The sequence below is a fragment of the Gracilinanus agilis genome, chromosome 3 (genome assembly GCF_016433145.1).
Source record: "Gracilinanus agilis isolate LMUSP501 chromosome 3, AgileGrace, whole genome shotgun sequence".
NCBI classification, from domain to species: Eukaryota; Metazoa; Chordata; class Mammalia; order Didelphimorphia; family Didelphidae; genus Gracilinanus; species Gracilinanus agilis.
This window is the reverse complement of record NC_058132.1, coordinates 499,805,943-499,814,991: the sequence shown is the minus strand read 5'-3', so window position 1 is coordinate 499,814,991 and position 9,049 is coordinate 499,805,943.

Genomic DNA, 9,049 nt, shown 5'->3' with positions numbered 1-9,049 from the left:
CAGGTCTAAAAATGGATGCATAGAGTTTTCTAACAGTTATACTTCTTTTTTCTTAAATTCTAATATAATATTCCATGTAATAATAATTTTCAGCATACATTTCCCAAAATTATAAGATCTAACTCATATTCCTTCTTGCCTCCCTCCTCCCACTCAGAGATGGTAAGCAATTTGATCTGGGTTATACATTTATTATCATAAGAAACACACTTCGATTTTGGTCATTGTTGTAAGAGCATGCCCATACGAAATCAAAAACTTAAAATAAAACCATAAATACATTGATGTGAAAGATAGTATGCTTTGATCCTCATCTATCCAAATCAAAGGTTCTTTCTCTGGAGGTGGAAAGCCCTGTCAAAAGCCTTTCAGTCACAATTATACTTCTTTAGCAGCCCACGTGTCTTATCTCAAAACTGGCCCCATACTGTTTATTCAGTTACTGTTTCCATGTACCTTTGATTGAATACAGACACTTAGTGTGAGTGGGACACCTCTTTTTCTGATTTCAGACAATTATACCTTGTCATTCTCCCTTCCCCTTGTAAAGTCTCTAAATTTCTTCTGATTGGAAATCAGATTACCTACTCTTGGTATTCTGGTTTATATGCTGTTAATTGTTTTATTTTAAAGCATAAAAATTTGTCTTCCCCTTTAATTGGGATCCTATGCCAGGCTGCATAATTCTGGTAACAATTTATTATGCAATTTGCAGAAATTGCTTAATAAATCAATATGCTTGGGAAATTTCAATTTTGCCCACCACCCTTCTTGTCCTCTTTAATTCCTATCTGAATTCTCCATAGGTTCCCCTCTACCTTGGGGAATCCACCCAATTTGCTGGAGATATTCCTCTAAGTCTTTTAATATTTCAAGGATATCATTGGAATTTGTTGGCTGTCCAAATGATATAGGTTTTTTTTCACCACATGATCACCCTATCTCCTATTTCATATATGCATTTTCTTGACATAATTCATCTTTGGAAATATGCACAGTCTGTATCCACTATGGGTTTCCCTGTACAGTTTTCCAGCTGAGGAAACAAAGTTATATCTCTTTCCACAAAATATTAAAAGAAGTAGAAGAAAGCCTACAGCAATAATATTTCATGAAGAGTTTATGTAAGGTTAGGAATAAAAATTACACAGTAAGAGAAAGCTTGGGTGGGTTATAATCTTCAATGGAGGGGCCAAAATGATGAAATTTCAGATTCATCAAGTATTAATATAAATTCTCTCTCTCTCTTTTTTCCCTTTTTCCCTTTTCTTTCTTTTTTCTATCTTTTCTTTCATTTCATTCACATATCCATAGATTCTCTCTCTCTCTCTCCCTCGCTTTTTCTTTCTCCCTCTCTCTCCACATGCACACACAGACATGCACTTACTAATAGTGCACTCTCTCCACCTCTCTATATGTTTATACATGGACATATATCTTTTTAAATCTTTTTCTATATGGATAATATATGCATATGTATATGTATACACACATATGTATATATAAATGTTTATTAAAATGTTTGTGTATATAAGTCAATGTATAGGAGTGAATGTGTGTGTATATGTGCATTGTGCTTTAACACTGGTGCCAAGAATACTCCATTCTTTTTTGCTTCTTTCACCACATGGATATATATGTAAGTGAATCCTTCCTAGGCCTTACCCATCCCTTCTTTAGAGGATATCTCTTAGGTTGTGATCTTTTCTTTGGCCATTCCTTTCTCCTCACTATCCCTCCGCCCTTGGAGCTATTAAAATAGCTCAGTTTTTAGTTTAGGGGCAGTATGATGAACCTCAGATCCATAAGGTCTTTTCCCATACTTTTTTTATGATGTTTATATCTGACAAAATGTTAGTTGTACAATCACAATAGCTCAGATTCTACAGTTTAGGAAATTCTTAACATTGGGACTGAGGTTTGGATCCTTGTTCTATTTTAATGTTTTGAATACATCCTAGGAACCCCTGTTTTCTCTATATTTGAATCAAAGTTAAGAAACAGGGAAATTTAGATAAAAGAAGCAAACAGACTTAGAGTTCGTTACTAAATAGGCAGAGAGAGAGGAAGTTTGAGGGGGAGCAAACCTCTTTTTTGGAACTTTCCCTAGTTTTTTGAGGAGGGGAGTACAATTGTTGACTCTACAAAAGTCCTTTTTCTGAAGAACCTACAGAGTTAAGAGATCACCTCAATTTCTCCCTTCTGTGCTCTAGTTGCCTCCTCCCTTTGATTTCTTATTTTAATTCTTGCCTCTACTGCTGATGGATTCTAATCTGGAGATGCCATCTCCTTGTCCTTCTTTTCAGTCTGCTCTTTCACAGATTATATGTGTTTCTTTTAAAACTACTGGGTGTGATTCAAGTCCCTTTTCTGATTCAAAGATTGTGAAAGTCCAAATCACACTAAGATGTGAAGAAATTCTTGTTCCCTTCAACTTAAAAATTCCAGAATACCAGGCTCAAATTGTTATTACATGTATAAATATGTATAAATATGCATATCTAGAGAGAGACAGAGATAAATATATATATATATAGAATGAGAAACAGAGATGAGAAATGAGTGATAAATTATAGATATATACAGTTATATTGAGATGTAGATATCATAATCACAAAAATTCTATATTTATTTGTGGCCACCATTATTTTGTCCAAATATCTCTTCAATCTATGAAGCAAGTAATGTTTGCCCCTTCAAAATATTATAAGATGTGAGAAATATAGATGTATATACATATATGTATATGTATGTATACCAATACATGAATATATTATATATGTCTATAGAACACTGATGGTGAAGCTGTGGCATGGGTGCCAAAAATGGCATGCAGAATGTGGGCATGTGACTGTCTTCCCCCCCCCCCACCAGAGTTTGTTATGAGAAAGATAGAGGGGCTAGGGCAGAGCAGCTCCCCTTCCCCTCTCCATAGTACCTGATGATATTTTTCCCATCCTCCACACCACTGCCCAGCAGCCAATGGGAGCACAGACAAAGGGTAAGGTAGGTGGCTCACAGGTGGCAGAGCTGGAGGGGAGTGGAGTGTTTGGGTCACTCTCCTCCCCCTTTCTACCCTCATTCAGAACATTCTTCACTTCACCTACTCCTCTGCTCAGCAGCCCAATGGAAGTGCTTCCTTCCTCCCCTGTGTGGTATAAGGGGGCGGCACCCAGCACTCAGGTTGGGAAGGGGCATGGCACACAGGCCCTGGGGGCAGGTAGGCATGGCTCTGGGTCTCCGGGTGGGGTGGATGCAGAACCCAGCACTCTTGTCTCTAAAAGGTTTAACATCACTGCTATAGAACCATAGATATTTGAGTATAGCTCATATATATCTGAGATATGTCATATACTTTCTCTGATATCCACTGGCTTTGTGACCCTGGGGAAATCACTTAACCTTTCAATAGTCTAGGAAAAGCTCTAAGATTGCTATATATGTTGTAGAAAATATGTTTATCTTCACTGAAGGAGTTTCTTCATCTAGTTACAGTGATTCCCAAAGTGGGCACCACTGCCCCCTGGTGGGTGCTGCAACGATCCAGGAGGGCAGTGATGGCCACAGGTGCATTTATCTTTCCTATTAATTGCTATTAAAATTTAAAAAAAAATAATTTCCAGGGGGCTAAGTAATATTTTTTCTGGAAAGGGGGTGGTAGGCCAAAAATGTTTGGGAATTACTGATTTAGAAGTTCCCTATATCAGTGAAATCACAATATAATTCTCTCTCTTTCTCCATCTCCCTCTCCCTCTCCCTCTCCTTTTCCCTCTACCCCCCTTCTCTCTCTCTTTCTCTAACTAAATAATGCATGTTTTTTTATAAGTAGAGTACAGTATATTCTCAATGATAACCTTTGCATGAAAAGTAGAATAAAAGAGGAGACAAGCTAAACCTGAAGCAAGAATGAGAGGCAAAATATGGAAAATCTGAGGGTTGATTTGATGGCCTTAATGTATTTTTATTCTCCCTATGTTGTTTTATTTAGGGATTTTTATGCAAAAGTGCAAAATAAATCAAGCAGTATAGGCAGCTACACAGATTTTGCCAAGAATCACATAAGATAGACTCCTTGCAATATGCATCAGAAAGGGAAGTACAAAATTGAAGATCCATATAAGTATATAAATAAATTATAAAACAGGTTGACTCTCTAGCACAAAATTCTTAAGATTGCATTCCTCACTTAGTATATTCCACCAGTCAAACTTAGTTGAGCCTTTCTACAATGCTGCACCAGCTATGATTAGCTATTGAACTATGGCTACTATTTTTCTCTCTTACCCTCTCCCTTTCTATGGCTAAGTGCTAAATCAGATAAACATGGCTCATTACCATTATTTATATTCTTAGGGTTTCTTAAATGCATTTAAATCAATATGCTTTAGGAAATTTTGTCTCTATAAGATATAGTCTCTTATCTTTTCTTCACTAAGAAGTCAATTCTTCAAGAGAGATGTATAATCATTTGGAGTAAAAAAAAACTCTATAAAAATACCATTGACAAAAGTTCATAAATATTTCTATGAAGAGTGTGTCACACTATTCAGTCCTGTATAATTGAAATGTACTCTAAGTTCAGTTATTCCTCAAAATAAAAAATAACCTCAAGAAAGCTTTCTTAGTAAAGATTAGGAAAGGGATTGAAGGTATTAATGAGAAATTCTGTGGAGAAGTACTGTTGGTGGAAGTCCTGCTGGTGAGTCCATTTGGGTATACCAGTAATCTTTGACTTTTCAAACATACAAACACAACCACTTAGCCATCTAAAATTCCTGTGGTCATGGAGACATGGGTTTATCTGGAAGATAAAACCCTGAAACCAATTGTGCCAGGGTCCATTATCAACAAGTCAGTAATAAGAGCTCAGTTGGGGACCACTGATCTTGGTAATAATTCTGTTAAACATGTACAGTATTTGAGATACTTAAGACTGAAAAGATTTAAGACTCACCAAAGGAAGGATTATATTTTCATGAAAACATCAAATGTGGAAAGTTGTGAGGATGCCAACTTCTTCCCCAGAGGTTGTACTGATATGGCAAAGATGTGAACTTAACTCAGAGCTGACTCATCCATAAAAGGCATATCAGTCCAGCCTTAGATCTTCGTTCAGTTCCCCATATAACTTTCCCTTTTAATCCAACCCATTGAGGTCAACTTCTCAATTCTCTCCAGAGATTTACAGCAACACATCAAAAGATCCTAAACTAGGATTTCTATTTTTCCAGGAAATAGAGTTGAGACACTCATTCTGAGACATATAACCAAACTGCAAAGCTCCATAGGAGCAACATACACTCACAAAAAGAGTTTGAAAGTTTGTAATGCTATTGGCACAGAGGTCCACAATCTACACTGAAGTTGAGTATCTATCAACTTTTTAAAATACATATTTTGATATCTGTATTTCACTATAAGTTGTTGACTTTGTAATTCTATGTATTTTATTTTATACATTTGAAAACATTGCCTGAAAAGAGATCAATAGACTTTAAAGATTGACAAAGGGATCTCTGACATAAAAAAAATGGTCAAGAATCCTTTTCTATACATTCTTTTTTTTTTTTAAATTTTTTTTAAACCCTTGTACTTCGGTGTATTGTCTCATAGGTGGAAGATTGGTAAGGGTGGGCAATGGGGGTCAAGTGACCTGCCCAGGGTCACACAGCTGGGAAGTGGCTGAGGCCGGGTTTGAACCTAGGACCTCCTGTCTCTAGGCCTGACTCTCAATCCACTGAGCTACCCAGGTGCCCCTCTATACATTCTTATGAAAATAATTTTTTTAGTATCTCCACCTCTGTAATGTAATATTAACCAGGGCATTTATCTCCCCTGAAATTTGAGTTAGGTTATATTTCCCTCAAAGTCAATAAAGCTGTCCCTAGATCTTGATCGGCATCTATGACTCCCTTGACAGAGATTCTTTCTAGAGACTATACATTTTACCCTGGCTTCTTGGTCATCCAGGGCATACAAAGGACCACTCACAGAGTCTAACCACTCAGACCCAGAGACTTTGTCAGTCACCACACTTTGCCCTGCTAACAAGATGTTTCTAGCGCTGCCACATCCTTGTTGAATAGCCTTTTTATATACTGTGGCTAAGTAAATCTTCTTTTGTCAAACTGTTGAATGATATACAAGTGGCTTATTTTGTTCCAGTATTGAACCTTGAATGAACAGGATGCCAGCCTGAGTCTACACTGTCCTTAACATTCCTCATTTCTCAGTAACAAGTTATCCCTTGAAAACAAAAAGGTTAAGAATCATCAGTACCAAATGTGTTCCTCCCCTCCATCGATGGGGTTCAGTGGCTGCTTAGTATCATCCAAAAGAGAAGCACGTCCTGATGAATCAGACATCTTTGGCATATGAAGACACCTGCACTCTCTCTTTTTCCTCTCTGAACACTGATTCTCTTCTCTATTTCAGTTTCTTCACCACTTATTACGTTAGGAGTGAGTCTTCCCCAAATACACCCTTTATTGCTTTGAGAGTTTAGCTGTTTTAGAAGCCATGCCATCATTTCCCATCCCCATTACTTGAAGCAAACAAGACCTTCCGCCTTCCTATGTATGTGTTTCTGGTTGATTTGAGTAATGTGATGTTAAGGCAGAAAAATCAGTATATAAAGCCCAGTGACACTTGGAAGGATCCATATAAAACCTAGAGATTAGACAGGACCATTCAATGATAAGGAATCCAGGGAAAACAACAGGAACAATAACAATTAATATTTTAATCTGTTACTAAAAATTCATAGTATCCAGATGTTGTGCCCACAAGAAGGGGCCGTATGCCTTCATTCAAACTACATTGCCTAATCAGAATCCGATAGAGACATTTAATTTTTGACCATCATATCTATGACTTAATCGGTGTAGAAAACTCCTGGGTAGGAAATCCTTTCTACCAATGGATATTTGAAACTATTCTGAAACATATAGCCTTAGAGAGTTACCTGGGTCACCAAAGTGAAGTGACTTACCCAGGGTCCCATAAACAGGCCATATCACAGATTGCACTTGAATCTAGATTTTTCTGTCTTAATGTTGGCTTTCTATCCATTGGGCATCATTACATCCCTTGAAGCATGAGCCATTTCCTATAAAATTTTGAAAACCAATTCAATTCAACAGCATTGTTGTCATTGTTTTTTAGAAGTGGAAAATTCATATAATTTAAAAAATATATATACTTGAGATGATAGTCCATACTTTCTTTGAGTGTATAAATATGTTAGAGATGAGGGTAATGTGTTTGTATGTGTCTGTGTGCATACATCTGTGTGTATTGATGGAAGGCTACGTGTATGATGTAGAGATTTCTGTTTCAGAAATGTATAAGCCAGTATGATCAGAGCATCCAAGAGTCAGACCTCAAAATGACTTTTTAAGGTCATTGAGTCCAGTGTCCTCATTTTATAGATGAGAAAATTGAGGCCAGAGTGGGTAAATGACCTATATAAGGTCACACATGCATTTAAGGTAGGATTTAAACCTCAGGTCTCCTGAGTGGAACCCCTGAATCTTACTGATAGTGTGGACAAGTCCATTAATCTAGTCACAAATTTACACTATATTAAATAACCAGAGAAGAGGAAGGATTGGGTATATTGAGTGCACAAAGGTTAACGAGTTCCCTCTCTGCCAAGAAACCCAACAGCTGCCCCTGCTTATGTCACCACTTTCTGTGAGAAGCGGAAAACTATCACCACCACTATAGCAGATGCCCGCCAGATCTGACTGTCTGGAGCTCGCCTCAGTTAGATAGCATGAGCAGCTGGCCCTCCTCATCAATTCTCACAATATCTCCACGAAGGGGGAAAATGGCACAGGCTATAAATTCCCTTTCTAGAGATGAGGAAACTGAGGTGCAGAATTGCTTCAGGTCACAGATGAGCATTTGGCAGAGACAGGAATAATCTGGCTTCCCTCCTCCAGTTTCTTCCTCACCAGATTCAACCTACACACTGCTGCTAGATTAATTTCCCTCATGCAGGATAGTGTACCAGAGAAAGCATTAAAATCAGACTTCAGTTTGGAATCAGAAGACCTAGGTTCAAATCCTCCCAGTTGCTTACCTACTCAGAGCCATAGTTTACTCATCTATAAAAAGAAAACAATAATATGAATACCACCTATTTTATATAATTTTTGTGAGGGCAAGTACTGATAAATTTTAGTGCTATATAAATATGAATTATTTATAGCAGCAATACTGATGATAAATAGACTCATTTCAAATATTTTTAGCAGCTTAAAAACCTTCTACAAGCTGAGGTGAGTACACCCTCTGTTTTTAACCTTATCTTATATAACTCTACATTCAAACCAGACTACTCAATTTTTCTCTTATTTTTTTCCCTTACCTCTTTGTCTTTTCTAATGTCATTCCCTGTTTCTGGACTGTCCTCCCCCCCACCCCGACTCTCAGCTCCCATTCATCCATATTTAATCCATTATTCAAGATTCAGAATAAAGGTTGGATTATCCTACCCTTGACCTCCAACTCTCATTTGTCCTTATTTAATCCATTCTTCAAAATCCAGAATAAAGGCAACCTTCATGAAGGCCTCCATTGTCCCCCAGACAGTGAGTGATCTCTTCCTCAACTGAATAAGTATAACTTATATATAATAAGTATAACCTCTTTGATTTATGTTTTGGAACTCAAGTTGGAACAGTGTGTGCATGTAGATACAAATCCTTCCCTCTATAGCTGCTAGAGTCTTCCACTTCCCTAGATGAATTAGTTTCCATTTATTCTCTTAAGAATCTTACATTTAGGAGGTTCAGTAGATTGAGAGCCAGACTTAAAGATGGGAAATCTTGAGTTCAAATTTGGCCTCAGGTATTTACTAGCTGTGTGACCCTGGACAAGTCACTTAATTCCACTGACTAGCCATTACCCCTTTTTTTCTGCCTTGGAACTGATATACAAAATTGATTATAAGATGGAAGAAAGTTTTTTTTTAATTTTTTAAATAATCTTGCATTTACACATTTAATTACATGTTTTATTTCTTCTTATATTAGAATTCAAT